The 18,623-nt window shown below is 38.8% G+C and overlaps 1 protein-coding gene across 1 annotated transcript in view; it reads right to left on the reverse strand.

Moving 5' to 3' along the window:
* The window catches only part of CHRM3 (cholinergic receptor muscarinic 3), a 522,646-nt gene that overhangs the window by 360,666 nt on the left and 143,357 nt on the right, over positions 1–18,623 (reverse strand). Inside the window, exon 2 of the mRNA XM_049646064.1 lies at positions 14,148–14,256. The gene's annotated coding sequence lies outside the window, so the exon portion shown is untranslated. The remainder of the gene's footprint in view (positions 1–14,147; positions 14,257–18,623) is intronic.

Raw genomic sequence — 18,623 nt, forward strand, 5'->3', positions numbered from 1 at the left:
GAGAAATAACACCTAGGCTTTGCCTGGTTCTCCTGGGAAAGAAGTAAAGTTTGGGGGCCCCTGGGTGGCTCAGTCAGTTAAGTGTCCAACTCTTGATTTCGACTCGGGTCACAGTCTCACAGGTCAGGAGATCGGGCCTCCCATCTGGATCTATGCTGACAGTGTGGAGCCTGCTTGGGATTCGGTCTCTCTCAGCCCCTCCTATGCTTGTGGGCATTCTCTTTCTCTCTCTCAAAATAAATAAATAAACTTAAAAAAAAAAAAAAAGCAGTAAAGTTTGAAAAGGGAAACAAGACATTGTGGAGAAGCATGTTGGAGGTGGAATGGGGGAAAATCCATAGTCCAATTCTGCACATGCTAATTTATCACTAACTATCTATTAGGCCCTCACGTGATGATGGCATGTTTGTTACATAGGAATGTATTGTTATACTACTAAGAGGAAAAAGGTAGGAGTTTTGTAATCCCACCGGTTCTGTAAAAGTATGTAAACTTTAGAAGTCTAGAATATAAAAAATATTTGAAGAGTTACTTTGCAGTTTTTCAGTGGTAAGGTTTGAGGTGTTTATATTACTTTTTGTATCTCTTTTTATATTTTTTATATTTTATATTTTTATATTTTATAAAAATCTGGAAAAAATAAGGAGCATAAAAACTTCAGTTAGCCTATGAGTTACAAGAAAACAGCAGAATATATTAAAGAAAGATTTAGCAAAACCAGTTTAACGGTATTTCATTTCCTAACATTACTATAAATTTATTAATTGAGAAGTAGCATATTGATATATTTTCTAATTAATGTGCTTATAGAATGGTATTGTTTAAAATTTTGTTTTTACAACACAAAACATTTCTCTGTATCTTTCCCTATTCTTTGTATACATAAATTTTTGGTCCCAGAGAATTGTTGCACACTAGTTAATACACTTCACCATTTGTATCTTTTCTTACAAATAAATGGTATATAGTTAGTCTATCCATCACTCTTAAATCTACTTGGAAAAACAAATTGTGACATCCGTTGCTGTTCATTCCAAAACAAAAAGGCCATGAAATGTTTTGTTTCCCCTTAACGGTTGATTTGGATGAAGCATGGGAAATGATCAATTGTGTGATCAATTGTGTGAGTTCTGCAATGACAAAAAAGGGGGAAAGTGTGCATAAGACATTTCATAGTCATTGGGACAATGTTATATATATTTATAATTATAGAATGAATGCAATATTTTCCCTTATTAAACATATCCTATCATGGCCAGTGAAATGTAACAAGGTAATCAATTCATGCACGAGAAATGCTGATTAGCTTCCTGAACTAACAGGAATGTCTTCTTTACTAAATTAAACCAATCAGTGTTCTCTCTTGAAATTCTTCCTCACTTTCCCTGAAGTCTTATGAAGAAAATATTATACTTAAAGCAATCGGCTCCTCAGAATTTAAATCTGATGCGGTGGTTAAACGGTCAGTTGTTGACATTCAATGAAAAAAAAAATGACTATAATAAAACAATCAGGGAAAATGCGTTGTATAACACTGTTCAAGATGAAGGGTAAGGTCAAGGGTAAGCTGAAACCCAAGATTTCATTTTAAACTCTAGTGTTGAAATAAGTATTTGTGCCCACATTGGAACATTACTTTAGGATATACACTGTAAAAGCATAAACTGGTGAATCCATGTAAGATGATCTTAACCCAAGTCCAGAGTATCGATGGAATAACGTGAATAATGGAGACATATCGCTTTGCTTATATGACCTTTTCAAAGATTATAAAAGTCATAGATGGGGTGCTTGGGTGGCTCAGTTGGTTAAGCATCCAACTCTTGATTTCAGCTCAGGTCATGATCTCACAGTCCACAGATTTGAGCCCCACATCGGGCTCCATGCTGTCGGTGCAGAGCCTGCTTAGGATTCTCTCTCTCTCTCCCTCTCTCTGCTCCTCCCCTACTTGCATTGCCTCTGACTCTCTCAAAATAAATAAATTAATTAAAAAAAAAAAACTCACAGATATAGGGAAAGTGATGGAGAATGGCTATGGTGAATATTATTTTGTGCCATACTTATGAGTCTAGCAAGAATCTGTGTCAGTGGTATAGTGGGAGTGAGAGGATAAGGAAGGCCGTACCAGTAAAAGAGGACTGGCAAATATCTTCAATGATTCTGGCACAAGAGTTCACTCAGCCCATATTCCCTGAGCATCCTTCTAGTGTTCCGCACTGTGACAGCTTCTATCTCTGGTTACAAAGGGAAACTGGCAATAGGTATGCAAGAGAAGCTCTGAGTCTAATCAGGGATAGGAAGACGAGCATATAGACATTGAGGGATTTCAGTTTCGTAAATAGTAAGTAATGGCAGAGAAGCTGACTCAGGTGACTCGGAATTCTTACATAAGGCAAAAAACCTGAACCAATATGTTAATGGATGTGTAGGCATTTTCTAGGCATAATAGAAGGTGAAGGCATTGTAGGCAAGGAGAGCGTGGGCGAGCCCGATGGTCCAGTCACACAAAAGATTTTAACGTGCTTAATAGCTGAGAATACCGACCTGAGTTCAAATGTTAGGTGTAGAAGTGGGTAGGGCTGGATATGTTTGGAGAATTTCCTGAAGTCACATATTGGAGGGCCTCTTATTCTCACTGAAATGTGTCTGGATTTTAATCTCAAGGCAAAGGGAATGTGGCTATGGGAGATGTTTATGCAAAGAGTGAAATATTCAGGTTTGTGTGTTAGAAAAGATTCCAACGGCAAGAGCAAGGACATACCAGAAGGGAGTCAAATAGACTATTGCAATGTTTACTGTAATAGCTTAGGTATAAAATCACAGGGCCAAATAGTAGTCCTGACAAGGTAAAGAATAGGATTGTTTTAAAGGATATTAGGTGATAGAATCATCTGGATTGATCACTCATTTTGATTAAAGAGGCCGGGGAACTTAGAAAATGACTCAGAAATTCCACTGGGTAACTGCATGGTTGGTGGTGATTACCACTGGTCATAATAGGGATTAAAGGAGGAAAAGGAGGGTGGGATTAAAAACTAAATTCACAGTTGGGACTTACAAAATCGTAACTGCTTTTAAGAATGCCAGTAACTCATTATTTCAAACAACATTACGAGATCACTCCAGTGATCTCTGTACTAAGTGTTGGCTATCATGACAGAGATACTGAGGAACTAAGGAGCTGTCTACACTGGCAAAAAAAGAGTTAATGAAATGAAAATTTTGAAAATGTATGAGTTAGAAAAGACAAATTAAGAAGACAGAACTAAGAAGAGAGGGGAGGGGATTAGATAAATAACAGGGGTTTTCTAACTTTTTTTTCCACTGTGACCCCCAATAATAAACACATTGTACCCTTGACCCGGCACATATACATACAGATATAAATGAAACAAAGACTTTATAGAAAGTCATCATGGGATACACTCTGACACTTTTTCCTTTGCTGTGTTGCATTTTAAAATGCTGGTGGCAATCTACCAACCTGATTTTATGATTGATTCGCAGGTCAGCCTTGAAGTATGAGCAAGGCTGACAGAGAACTCAGATGGAAAGACCAGTTTTGTTCAGCAGCTAGCTGAACAAAGAAGTTTTAGTGTCAGAAGAGATGTGATTGAGTTGCCTTTCTCATTAGCAGGCAACAGAGAATCTGAACAAAGGGAGAGGGCTCTCTCCACTAATTAAGTGGCTTTTCCTTAATCTGCACAGCCCCTGAGGATCTCCTAGCCCAAGGCATAAATGAAAGAATGAGATTAAAGTCCATGATCCAATTACTTTTTAAAGTTAAAAAAAAAAAATAAACACCTTTAGTAATATAGTCTGAGCTTGTAGCCGATCTTTTAAAGAAACTGAAAAGCAGGGGCATCATTCGATTGAACTAACATTTATTTGCTTCCTCCTATGAGCCCCACTTGGTGTGAATTCCCCCCTGAGAGTTACAACAAAACTGAAAAAAACAACCTGGAACTCCTTCTACACAATGAGTTTTTCCTTGTCTTGGGCTTACTGGTTGTATCTTGCAACTTATCTTACATACCTCCTCCCCGAGGAAGCTGGAGACACATCTCCAGCTTAAGGAAGACTGACGTTTCTATAACATGTCTAATGTATTTTAATAGACAAATGCTAGGAGTATGAGACACTGAAATGCAGCTTTAATTACTCTCCTTATTAGACTGCTACACTTTGCAGGCTGTTAGCACACAGGATGGGAACTTGGTGATAATCACTTTGTCAACAATTTTCACTTTGGCGGAAATTCTTTAGTTTTGCTCTCTATACAGAGTAGTAGGGAAAAGGCAAAATTAGCACTGATGAGCTACTCATGGCCCTCTGCCTCGGCCCTGTTTTCGTCCCATCGTCTAAAAGCCATTAGACATTACCATTTGACTACATTACCATATTATTTTTTAATCTAGGTTATTTTAAAGAGCTAACTTTAAAAATGCACTCTCAAGAACGGCTGCAAAGTCTTGTGTAGCACTTTTTTGCATCAAGCATTGATTTTCACATCAGTGGCATGAGAGTTAAGTGATCTGGAGTTGGGAGAGCCACCAAAACCACGTATTCAGAAAACCTAGAAAGTAGACTAAGTTGTCAAACATGCAACTGGGCTTCATGCAAAGAAAAGAAATATTTTTTTAAAAAATGAATGCAGTTATGATGTTTATCATCTCCCCCAAGAGGAATGGGCTATTTTTATTTATCACTGCAACCTAAGTCAACAGAGTTTAATATCTACTTACTTGCTGAGCTTAAGAGGTCATTATATGGCATCCAAAAATCACTAAAAATCTCTGACTCACTTTCCTGTTGGAAAGCTGGTTCAGCACAGTGCATGGCTGCCACTTTACCCAATTTTTTAAAATTTTTCCTTTTGTCACCAGCTCTACATCAGATACTACATTTCTAATTAGGTGATGGATATCAATCAATGAAGGGTTCTGGTTCTATACCCAACTTCCATGGGATTAGGTGATACAAGGACAACACATCCATGCCACTCGGTGCTTCAGCAGAGGAAGAACTTGAACTTCGACCGAAGTTCCAAAACACTGGAATTGCTTCTCTTCTGTTATTTTTTCCCTTTTGGGCCTCATAGTGTGCAAGCTATCTGTCCCCCTCAGTCGCCTTTAGCCACTCTCGGTGTAATCTGATGATGTACACAATAGTCTTGAGGTTTTCTCTTTTAGGTTCTGGAGCACCTACCAAGTTATCTTACAGTGAGTAAAGAAAACAAGGCAGAAAACACACGAATCATTTTCCAACGAAGGCTGAGATAGGTTATCAAAATTTTCGTTTCTGGAAGCAATCAAAATAGGAAGTTTTGGTGAGTAAGAATTTCCAAGTTTGTAATCTAAAATTATGCTTTGGAGGGGCGTCTGGGTGGCTCAGTCGGTTGAGCGTCCGACCTCGGCTCAGGTCATGATCTCACGGTTCATGGGTTCAGGTCCCACATCGGGCTCTGCGCTGACAGCTCAGAGCCTGGAACCTACTTTGGATTCTGTGTCTCCCTCTCTCTCTGCTCCTCCCCCACTCACGCTCTTTCTCTCTCTCTCAAAAATAAATAAACAAGGGCGCCTGGGTGGCTCAGTCGGTTAAGCGTCCAACTTCAGCTCAGGTCATGATCCCACGGTTTGTGGGTTCGAGCCCTGTGTCGGGCTGTGTGCTAACAGCTCAGAGCCTGGAGCCTGCTTCAGATTCTGTGTCTCCCTTTCTCTCTGCTCCTCCCCCACTCATGCTCTGACTCTCTCTCTCTCTCAAGAAGAAATAAACATTAAAAATTTTTTTAAAAAATAAATAAACATTATAAACAAATAAATAAAATTATGCTTTGAAGAAAGTTTTTGCTGGTACAAAAAGCAACTGCTTTTATGTAAACTTAAATTCATTACTATTTGTATATACATATATTTAATGATCTATGTCACTATAGAAAAGGACTTTATATATATGTATACACACACACACACACACACACACACACTCTACTCTCGTCCTCCATGCCTCCTGCTCACCAGTGGCTACCTGGAAAAACTACGAGGACAAGGATTTTGTCTGTTGTTCACAGCGGCAGGCAGGGCCTGCTGCATAGAAGGAGGTCTAGAAATATTTGCTGAATGAATAAACAGAATACCTCAGTTCTCCAGCTTCAAATATTTAACATGTCATGTAGGGCATGATTTTCTTTCCAGATAGTTTAATCCCCTCGAATTTTAAATGACTTCAAAATATTATAATTATCTCCTTTATTTAAAAGCAAGTGTTTCTTCAAAACTCTCTCTGCTTCCCAGGCTTATTTTATTGTATTTTTTTAATTCCATTTAGGTGTTGCTTGCTGGGGTTAACAGATCCTCTGAGTGAGCATCTAAGGGACAGTAAAACACTGTTAATATCTCTCCATCAGAGAGAGAGAGGCAGCATATGACATGAATCCACAAAATTCTTTTCAAGCATAACTGAGCTGAAAAGAGGGAATTAATGTGAAAGCATTTGGTGAGGTGACTGGTGTACAGAAGACAGTTGTTGAGAATAAGAATTTTAGTCTGAATTTTGTGGGAGCAATTAATTATAGTATGGAACACATGCTGATTTCATGGCACTTACACTGACTGTTAATATGAAAAAAAAAAGATATAAGGAAACATGTTGAATAAGGATGTCGTTGAACTTTGAGGATAAACTGTCCAGTCTTAAAAATGCATTTCTGATGCATTTTCCTGGAAGACACCTGCTTGTATCTGTTACTGAAGACATGACTGAAATAACTGCAGATTCTCATTTTTATTCATATCGGTTGCTGCAGAAGGATAGAAGGGGAAATCTTTAATTATAATTTTATAAGCTATTGATTCTCCAGGATATGAGAGAAGCATGGCTCAAAACCCGAAGCACATTATATTTTCAACACTAATTTTATTTTAAAAATCAAATTAGTTTTCTAATTTCATAAGATATGATATGCCTCCATACATATGTGCCCCCCTGTAGGGATGAGGCTGTTACAAATTTAGGTTATGTAAGCATGGGTGTGAATCAGTGGGGTACAGGGTACAGTACTCATCTCCTTTGTGAAAGGAAGATGATGAGGCCATTGTTGCAGAGTTTTGTGAGGATGACACAATGATGTGACACAACATGAGACCAAAGCCTACTGCACAGTTACTAGCTCAGTACGTGGTAGCCATCACTGTCATCGCCAAGTTTCGCCACACGACTGTAAGTTCATTAGCTAAAAAGAATGTCAGGAAATAGTCACTAAGGTAGTCGAATCTTCAAGTACATAAAATAAAGACTTAAAAAGTTACCAGGAAACAATCTCGAAAATTTTCAAGTGTTACCTCTGGGAATAACAACAACAACAAAATAAAAACCCTTACTTCTTCCGACAATATGTTATTCTTGGCATACCATGCTCTACTTATTGGAGCATATCAAAGCTTTAATATTGTGATTACCCGAGCCCTGTATTTCTACATTAGTCGTATATTTCTGCTTACGCAACTGGATGAATATTCATCACTCCTACATTAGTCCTGTATTTCTGCTTACACAACTGGATGAATATTCTTGATACATGATTCATTCAAACATTATCCCTTTTTGCCAGAAGCATGTCAATCTAAAATAGCTCATGCACTGAAAACTGTCAGCCCATTTTCCTCTCTGAAATACGTCTTTACTGGCTCAATGCCTTCCGCTTACCTATCTACAGCCATCTGTGAAAGCTGAATGGCTTAAGATACAGTGTGTCACAATTCTACGTTAGCCTGTAGTGACTCCTCTGTGTGAGACTGATGTACACGAAGTAACAAAAGATGAATGTCGAGTGGAAAATACCAGTTTAGCGGATTTGATGGTCTTCCCTGTTAACATGGGTACTATTCAAGTATAAATATTAAACTAAACAATTGTAAGTCCACTACTGTGTCGTATACGGCCACCAAAGTTAAGTTTCAGATAGAACTTCATGCGGCTACATCATGAGGGTTTCGGTTATTGACTTGGAGGGAATTTTTTGGTTTGGTTGTTTTTCTCTGTATTTCTTCAAAAACAGCTCAAACCTATAGGAATGTTGACTTACACAATATATACATCCACCTTTCCCCATTCAGATTAATAGTAGGTATCTTCCATGGTTTCCATGGGTAAACTATGTTAAAATATCTTACACATTTTAATATATTTTATAATGAATTGAACAAAATCAATTTTAAATATATGTAATAATTACTATAATAAAACAAAACCTTAAGAACTCTTTAATGTTTTTTTATATATTAGTAAACTATTAATTAATCTATTAATTCCTTAATTAATATATAAATAATTTCTTACATATTAACTTACATGAAAAAAATCATTTCCCTCTCAGTCAAGAAAAGGTCAAATAATTCTCATTATTGTTGAAATGTTGTTCTAAAAATAATACATTTAATGGTAAACCCATAAGGAAGTTAGTAGAATCAGTTTTACATTTTCAAAACTGTGTTCTGTTTTTCTAAAAGTGTTAAAAATGATGCAAATCTCATAATATGTTAAAAGTTGCCAGTTTTCATTTTTCTGGTTATACTTTTTGCAGATCTATATATAAGATATAATATTGTAATATATAATATAAAATTATATAATGTATAATATATTATAATATAATATAAAATTATATATATATACTTTTTAATGTTTTATTTTATTTTTTGAGAGACAGAGAGAGACAGAGCACGAGCAGGGGAGGGGCAGTGAGAAAGGGAGACACAGAATCCCAAGCAGGCTCGAGGCTCAGAGCCGTCAGCACAGAGCCCGATGTGGGGCTCGATCTCATGAATTGTGAGATCGTGACCTGAGCTCAAGTCGGACGCTGAACCGACTGAGCCACTAGGTGCCCCTGCAGATTTATATTAATAACAATTTGAAGTAATATCCATACTGAATAACATTTCGTAGAAATCTTTTGATGTGGCAAATGCAATTATTTCCTCTTCAGTCTGAGGACAGAGAATGGTATTGTTTCTACCATTAATTTAATCAGGAATTAGTTGTTGAGCACTAGACCCTGGACATAAGAGACTGTAAGACGAGGAATGCCCTCAACAAGACTGCAACGGGACAGATGGATACTTGTTATAGACTGACTGTGGACCTCTCACCCAAAACTCAGACGTCACATGCAAATGTCCCGTGTGGTGGCATGTGGAGGGGGACGGGGTCTTTGGGGGGGTGATTAAGTCGCGAGGGTGAAGCCCTCATGAATGGGATTATAGTTATACAAGAATACGTGGGAAACTTATAAAAGGTGCCCCAGAAAACTCCTTCGCCTCTTCCACCATGTGAGGACGCGGAAAACATGGCTTTCTAAAGAGCAGACCCTTACCCTACATGAAGTCTGCTGGTGCCTTGATCTCAGAGTGTCCAGGCTCCAGAACAGTGAGGAAGAAATTTCTGTTGTTCATAAGCCACTCGGTTGATGGTGAAATGGAAGCCAAGTATTGCAGAAGAAGTGAAGAATGTGATCTCTCACTAAGGCGCGTCCGCAGTACAGAGGTCATGAGGGGACGGTCAACTTTAAGAGGAGGATGGGGGTAGCTTTCACAGACGGCAGCGAATGCCAAATGAGTCTGGAAGGAAGAACTGGAATTTGATGGACGGCGAGCACGAGGAGATGGCGACGGGCAGGTGAGACGGGGGTGCCTCCGGGTGGGCGGTCAGCGCAGAGGCTGAGATCTGAAGCCGACAAAAGAGAGGGGGCCTCATCCACGTCTGGGGGCGTCTGCGGCTCATCTGAGGCTACTTCTGGTCACTGGGCAGCAGACACTCGCTGTTCATGAGCTCCTCTTCCGCCTGTCCTGCCGCCCATCCGGCTCACCCGCAACCGCTCCGAGCTTCTCCCGCTCCCTCCCGTGAGTGTGTTATGCTCACAGTCACAACCTCTTCTTGAAAGTCCCGCCAAGACAGATTTCATTTCACGTCTGTCTCCGAACGACAGCCGACTTTAGTTCTGGACGCCCCATCCCTTCCAAACTCTGGCCCTGTGACAGGGAATGAAACGTCTCTTCGTTTTCAGAGACACGATGTGATGAAGTATTAGAGTGATAACTGACTAGATCAGACCCCTTTAAAAGGACACTTCTAAAGCCACAAATCACTTTTGAGACAAACATCGCAAGTGCGCAATGGCCGCGGCAAGAAGGAGGGCGGAAGGAGGGCGATGTGAGAATCCACTTGTTTGGATGAGCACGACAACTCTGCTTCTTTTTATTACATTCTAACTCCTAATACGAGGCTTCAAAACGTGAATGGCGACCATACCGAAGGCCTGAAGTATGCAGCAATGCAGGGCCCTCCGGAGGGAGGTCAGAATGACCAAGGTCATCTCTCACCAAGGGCCCCAAGCAGGGACAGCAAAGCCTATGTCTGCATACGTGGACATAAGAATGCACTTCCCCGGGGCGCTTGGGGGGGGGGGGGGGGCTCAGTCGCTTAAGCGTCTGACTTCAGCTCAGGTCATGATCTCACAGTCTGTGAGTTCGAGCCCCGCATCGGGCTCTGTGCTGACAGCTCAGAGCCTGGAGCCTGCTTCGGATTCTGTGTCTCCTTCTCTCTCTGCCCTTCCCCCACTCACGCTCTGTCTCTCTCTGTCTCTCAGAAATGAATAAACATTAAAAAAAAATGCACTTCCCAAACGTTTACACCCAAAAATCTCTACAACCATGACTGTCCTCATCGTGGGCAAACTCTTAAAGGCTAACGCTATTACAAAAATAAACAAGAAGAATAACAGGCTTGTAGAAAGCAACTGTTGATAATATCACTATCTGAATTGTCAACAAGTCAGGTTAAATTTGCATGTGAAAGAGTCTCTGGGTGGTGATACTGAGGGACAGAGATGAAGTGACCAAGCACTGTCACTGTTCCAGACGGTTTATAATTAACACGTGATGGAAAGAGACTTGGTTTTCTGTTCTGAGTCGTACACAGCAGCCAGGCAATTGGCTCTTGGCTCAGATCACTGCCCCAGATTATCAGCATTTCCCACCTTGGGAACAAATAATGACTCATTTGAAATATACCACCCAGTACAAGCACTGAATTTTGTCCAATATGCTCCCAGAGGACAATACATTAAGTTTATTTATAACAAGAATAAGTATGCAATATGGTTTAGACGAAATGTTCATGGAAGTGAAAAAGCAAACCGTCCTCCACATCGTTTTGTGACATACATTCTGCATTTCCACCTCTTTCCTCCCCCCCACTTTTTTTTTTTTAGAAAACAAATCATTTTAAATGTGGTAACAGCCCAATCTTTATAACAAAATAAACACTGAGTTGATATTCCCTGATAGGCTTAAAAAAGGCAACGAATTTTTTTTTTTAATCAGGATACCATATTTAAGTTATGTTTGCATTTTTTAATTTGAGTTAAGTTATTCGTTTGTCTTTTTTGAAATTCTGGATCTCACAAAGTAAATCATATAATTGGGCACATTTCTAAAAGTCCCCTAAATATAACATATGGCAAGAAGGACATTTTCAGAATCGGAGTATCTCTGATTTACATGACTTTAAAAATGCATTCTATAATAATTTGTGACTATATTTTCACAACTCTCGATTCAGGTGTTGGCTACCACTGCTTGCCAGATGTTGTGTTAAATCATCCTAACAAAAGCAGTATGGAGTATTTTTAAATTCTTTCTTTCTTTTTTTTTTTTTTTTCCAGAAACTGAGACTTCGAAAGGTTCAGTAACTACTTTAGCTTCCACCGTAACATAATGAATGGTTTTGGACTTAGGGCTTTCTGATTCCAAAATCTGTGGTGGTTACCATAATCCCTCACTCTGTCCAGTGAATAATAACCATAAATATTGATTAGTTACGAAGCATCACACAGCGCTCCTAAGCACTTGACCCTATTAACTCATGTAATCCACGCAAAAACACTATGAGATAATCCTGGGTATACAGATGGACACAGAGATGCGGTGACCAAGCACTGTCACTGTTCCAAATGGGTTATAATTAACACGTGACACAAAGAGACTTGGTTTTCTGTTCTGAGTCATACACAGCAGACAGGCAATTGGCTCTTGGCTCAGATCACCACCCCAGATTATCAGTATTTCCCATCTTGGGAACAAATGATGACTCATTTGAAATATACCACCCAGTACAACCACTGAACTTTGTCCAATATGAGCCCAATGGACAATACCTTAAGTTTATTTATAACAGGAATAAGTATACAATATGGTTTAGAGAAAATGATCGGGGGAAGTGAAAAGCAAACCGTCCTCCACATCGTTTTGTGACATACATTCTGCCTTTCCACCTCTTTTCTTACTTTCTCTCTCTGTCTTTTTTTAGAAAAAGAAATCATTCTTATTATTAGACCCATTTTACAGATGGGCAAACTAAGGCACAGAGAGGTTAAAGGACCTGTCCAACAGTGCAAAGCTGGAAAATGAAACAACTGGGTTGGTTGCAACCCCATAAATCTGACTTTAGACAGCTCCTCCCCCCCACCCCCACCCCCCCTTAGGGACTATGCTACAATATTAGCAAGTGAATATATATTACCTGTTATTAAAGATTTTGTTTCACCTAAATGCAAACACTTTATTCATGTAATAAGCCATTGTCCCTTCAAAAATAATTATATCCAATTCCTGGAGAATAATCTGCAAACCAGTGTCATTGCATGGTCCCGGTTATATAACAACTTTTAAAATTTTAGTGAAAAAGTCTTTTTCCGTCTTACTAAATATATTCGTTAAGATTCTCATTTTCAATCTTTTAAACACACTAACTGTATTCCATTAGCAAAAAAGAATGGCTATATGAGGCACTGAAGAGGTTTCAGTAAAAAGGAATGTAATATAGTAAGCTAAATGAACAATATCTGGTTGAATTTCTCCATTATCTCTTAATGTCCTGAAATTAAACTGTATACAAAAAGCATCTAATGTATCTTTTCTCCTCCAAGTGTAAATACCCAAAAGTAGTCTAATAAAGTGTATCCAGGAGAACAGTGTAAATACCCAAAAGTAGTCTAATAAAGTGTATCCAGGAGAACAGAAGCAGACATCTAACACCCATAGTTGGTGGGGACTGGGGTGCACAGTATGTGTGAGAAACATGGTTGGTTGTTTTTTTTTCATGTTTAATTTACACATAATTTTCTCAAATATGAGAAATTTATTTGGTTCATGAATTAAAGTTAAGTATGATTTTATCATTTATATTTTGGGTGAATAACACACAAAATATCAAGCTGTATTGGCCAATTTAAAAAGCTGAGCACCAAATATATAGAAGTCCTGAATCACTAAATCGTAGACCTGAAATTAATATTACACTGTATGTTAACTAATTAGAATTGAAATTAAAAAAAAAAACCTAAAGAAAAAGCAAAGTATGATCACAACTCTTGTCCAACTCCCTCCTTGAAATATTAATCAGCCACAGATAACATCATTTTTATGGGGTTTGTAGTTAAATAATAACTTCACATTATTATCTCACTGGACCTATAAAGTAACCTTATGAATCAGGTAAAACAGAAATTCTCTCTCATTTTGCAGATGAGGAAACTGATGCCTGGAGACCTGAGGGTCTGGTCGGATGATCCAATTAAGGTTTTCTGACACAGTAAAATTCCCTTTCCATGACACCATAAACATCACATGCCAATTACCACATGATACTTGTGTAAGTGGACACATTATCAGATATCTTGTTAGTTAAAACTGCAATAAAATTGAACCGTTTCAAAACATCACATTAGGTAAAATTTTTTAGGCTTTCACTGCCAGATTTATATGATGATATTAAAGAGCCAAAGGACAGTGAAAATTTCCAGTGACATTATTTTTACTCAGTTAAAAGAGAGGGAAAGTTCTATACTTCTAAACTCTGCTATAGGGATACATATACGCTTCCATACTCATATACACACATATACGCAACAGGTACATTTTAACCTGCTCTTTCATTTTGCAACTGGCTGCCACATAACCAGAATAAATCTAGCCACGTTCATAACCACAACACGAACACAAGTATTCTGCTTCTCTTTCATTATAAATGTAGACTCTGTTGACAATCTCCATATATAACCACGTAAACAATACTGAATAGAAAATACCTACTAGTGAAGAGGCTTAGTGGCATACATCATGACAGGCATGTTTATCGTTCTGTCGATCCACAGCTCACTGAGCGACTCATAACTGAAATGTGTGCCATCACTGTTCAGATCTAAAAAAGACACACAAAGAGATAACAACGTCAGTAAAGAGTATTTCGTATCATTCATATAAGAGTATGTTTCCAACCTCCAGCTTGAAAAAATGTTTGATGATACATCACACTTTTCTGATTTCTCCCACAATGCATAGTACAGCCACGGACACGCACTGTGCAGTCAATAAATAAGTCTGATTTAGTAGCAAGTTTAGCAGTAAATCGGTAGGACTTTACTGGAAGGCTATAAATTTATCAATAAAGAACAAAACAAACAAAAGGCAAATTTGACATCCTTGGATGTGGGTGGTTTTTTAGGGCCTATGTGCTAAACATTTATATCTTGCCCGTGTATGACATTTCTTTTAGTCCTCCTAACAAAGCTCCAACACAGGTAGTCTCCTCGTTTACAGCATTTAGGGTTCAGAATAGTAGAGCAGCTGGCCCCAGACTCTGACCTCTAGAGCCATGTCCTTTCACTTATCATGGGCAATGTGTAGGAACACGTGTCGTCCTATGCTTAATTGTGCCCCCTACGTCCTACATTATGAGTGACAGATGCCAAGAGATTCAAGGAAAGATGGGTCTCCTTGATCTCTGCCTCCCCTGGGGTTCTCGGGAGACAAACGTGGTCCTCTGCTCATCACTGTATGTAGACCTCCAAAGCGAGAGACCTCGTGTGGGGGTGCAGAGTCTGGCACATGTAAATATTTGCTGAGTAAACGAATGAATAAATGGCAACAAAAGTAGGAACTGGCATATATTTTTTGTCTGAGTTCACACTTTTGTTTGATCAACCCTTTCATTTACTTGCCGACATTACCTTCCTGTCTGCAACACAGTCTCGGGAGAAAAAAAAGCAGGATACATAATCTGAAACATCAAGTGAGCTAAGGTCAAATAGCCCTCATTCAAAGAATTACAAATTCATTAGGAGTCAGTTCAATTTGCCTCAATTGGAGAGGTTCCTGAAGAACAGCAAAAGGTCAATAACAAAGAAATTTTCCAGAGACGGAAAAAGAATTCGGCTTTCACTCCTGGATCAGATATCAGCGTGCTAACAGAACTTAACCACCTTCCCCTGCGGCCAGATCTCTTCATGCAGTCCTTCCCTTGCACAAAGACGGGGGCAAACAGAAATGGCTAAAGACCCTAGGAAGAAACTGCGTGACCACAAGGAACTAGGAAAAGCTGGAGAAGCTATAGAGAAAGAGCCACGTCAAAGACCCCGATGGTCAGACCCAATTTACCCCACTGAAGAAGCAGTGAGTGCTGTGGCTGACTGTCTGTCTAGAGCAGGGCCTGGCGAAATGCAGCCTGCCGCCTGTTTTTGAGCTAAGAATGGGTCTTACATTTTTAAATCACTGAAAGGAATCAAAAGAAGCATGCAGATTATTTGAAATTCAAATTTCGGAGTCTATAAATAAAGTTTTATTGGAACACAGCCACAGCCATTCATTTACATATCGTCTCTGGCGGCTTGGGTGCCACAACGGCAGAGTCAAGAGGTTGTGACAAACAGCATGACTCACAACGTCTAAAATACAGACTATCTGACCTTTTATTGAAATGGTCGGTTGGCTTCTGATCTAAAGAATCGCTCTCCTTTGGGCGGGGATGATATTAGAGAAAGATGGGTGTTTTTAGGCAGACTAGAGGTAGGGGGTGGGAATCCAATCCTCGCAGAGGATGCAGAACCCCAGGGGCAATGCAACGGCTGCACTGAGTATGGCCAGGCTCCTCTGGGGACAGTGGGGCTTTTCCTTGGAGGAGGCACTGGAAAGGTTAGACTCAGCCACACTCAATCTGGCATACAGGTCGTGCCAATGAGGATGGATGAAGAAATCCGGCCACCAGGATAAACGGGCCACGGTGTTCTTAACTGGCTATGTCTAAGGATGGATTAAGGGGAGACAGAAATAAACAGACAAAAAAGCATAAAGCCTGTAAACAAGAATCTGCTGTGATGAGCACCAGGTGTTGTACAGAAGTGTTGAGTCACTAATCTGTACACCAGAAACTAATATTACACTGTATGTTACCTAACTGGAATTTAAATAAAAACTTTAAAAAAGTAAAACATAATTTAAAAATCCTATTTAAAAACCAAAAAAAAAAAAAATCTGCTAAAAAGCACAAGGAAACCATGCCGTCTTTATGAAGAGGAAAAACATTTACATCTGAAAGATACCAAAGAAAGTTAAAGTGTTGTAGAACATTCTTTGGACTCTCAGTGAAGTTTGAGACAACACAGAACAAAATCCCACAGTTCTTCGCAGAAATTAATTAAACATTAATTAATTAATTAAACATTCTAGAACATTCTTTGGACTCTCAGTGAAGTTTGAGACAACACAGAACAAAATCCCACAGTTCTTCGCAGAAATTAATTAAACCCAAATAAATGAGAAGACATTTAAGTGGCTTCCCATTTAACTACTAATTGCATCTTGGTGAAGAAAAGAGAGGTTCTGATCTCAAAGACGTGGCCCTGAACACCAAATCCACCATATTCTTGCTGTATGACCTTGAACAACCTCATAATCAAAGTCTCATTTCCATTACCTCTGAAACAGGGTTATTTTGAAAGTTGTGAGACAAAATATGCCTAAAATGTCCAGGATATTGCCTGTTACATGGGAAGTATGATATTTACTAGCTTGCTACCTTCCTTCTGGTCTAGCCCTGTTCACCTTCCCACCCTCCTGTTCTAAAACTCATCCATCCACCATGACAATTACGACCATAGGAAAATCGTTGCTGGACATGTAAGTCTCACCTGCCTTTGCATTTTCTGCTTTCTTTGCATAGACTATGCTTTCTAACATTGGATCTTTTCTCATCTCACTGGTAAACTGCTATTCACTTGAAAAAAATAAATTTTGTAACCATTCTTAATCCCTTGGGCATAAGTATACAGGCACAACTTTTTGTGCAAAAATCTGTTATTATTAAGTCATAGTGTATTATCTGTTAACATCTGTCTTGCCCAGGACGCTGTATCTTGGTCATTTTCATTGGTAAGATATGATGTGATAGCAAAATGACCAACTATAGCCTCCTAGGAAACACAGACATATAAACACACACACACACACACACACACACACACACACACACACACCCCATACATTCCTGCCTGCCTATTACTGGCCTAGTGTTGGAGACCACATCCGAGTCATCTGACACTTATTGAATAGACAACACCTTCCTCATGCCAGCTGCAACCTGAGTGTAATGGCGACTTCAGAAATGTCTGGTGGCCAAACACTGGTTATTTGTTGAAAGAGTAAGTGAAGAATGAGTGCAGGAAGAATGCAACAGCAAACCTAGTAAGGATCTGATATGTAAGAAATGGACACTTAGCAAGTTCTCAGTGACACGGACTGCTTAATTACCCTGGAAATACATCTGGAAATAGACACAAAGTAGTATACATCTCTTCATCTTATAGATTTGGGCAAAAGAGCTTTTGAAGTAGATTTCAATGACAATCTTCCCAATTTCCCAAACATCTACTATGTACCAGACTCCAGTGGGTACAGCCTCTAAGTCAGCTATTTCCATTTTTATTCTTTTTCAGAGGAGGAAGTTGAAGGGGAGCAAAGAGTGGGAAGCTTTTTCTTGACTAAAGTCACACAGTGAGTGGAACCTTAAGTATATCAAAGTCTAGGCATTTCCACATTAAAACTCCTTTTTGGTGTCTACTTTGTTAAAAGATGCTCTTAACGGAAGACTTCTTGTATAAACAGTCAATAAGTGATAGTTGTTGTTACTACAATTATTATAACCCAACAAAAGGGAAACAGTTTATCACTATGGAATGTTATAATGTGAAACTTATATTATGCTTTGTTTGCTGTAAGTATCGAAGTTATGCTAACATAAGGATCTGTGTCCATAAATGCAGAATACAAAAAGCTAAGAAGGCTCATCAAAATTATGAGCAATTTCATGTAGAATAAATAATAAATATTGGAAGACAGTATGGTGAAAGCAAGACCGTGTGATTATAGGTAACTTATTTGAAATTCATCCATTTATTTGAGAAAAGTGCAAACATGCATGAGTTCAAATTTATATTTTAAAAAAGCTGACATGTATACATTTCTAAGAGTGGTGGTAACATGCCAGACTTCTCCACATTTGAAATCTCACTTTTTCCCTGAGCAGGAAAATACTTACTGCGGTTTTAGTAAGAGCTATTAGTTTGTCTATTTATTTTGCTACCGGAAATGGAAACATTTAGAGGCGGATTTAAAAAACAAGGATTACTGGAGCTAAGTTCTCTCTGAAATGGAGTCATTTAAACTATCTACTCGACTTAAAATAGAGTTTACCTTCACATTTGCCAATTAGGATAAGCAATCAACACAAGATAA

The sequence above is a fragment of the Panthera uncia genome, chromosome D2 (assembly GCF_023721935.1).
Source record: "Panthera uncia isolate 11264 chromosome D2, Puncia_PCG_1.0, whole genome shotgun sequence".
NCBI lineage: Eukaryota > Metazoa > Chordata > Mammalia > Carnivora > Felidae > Panthera > Panthera uncia.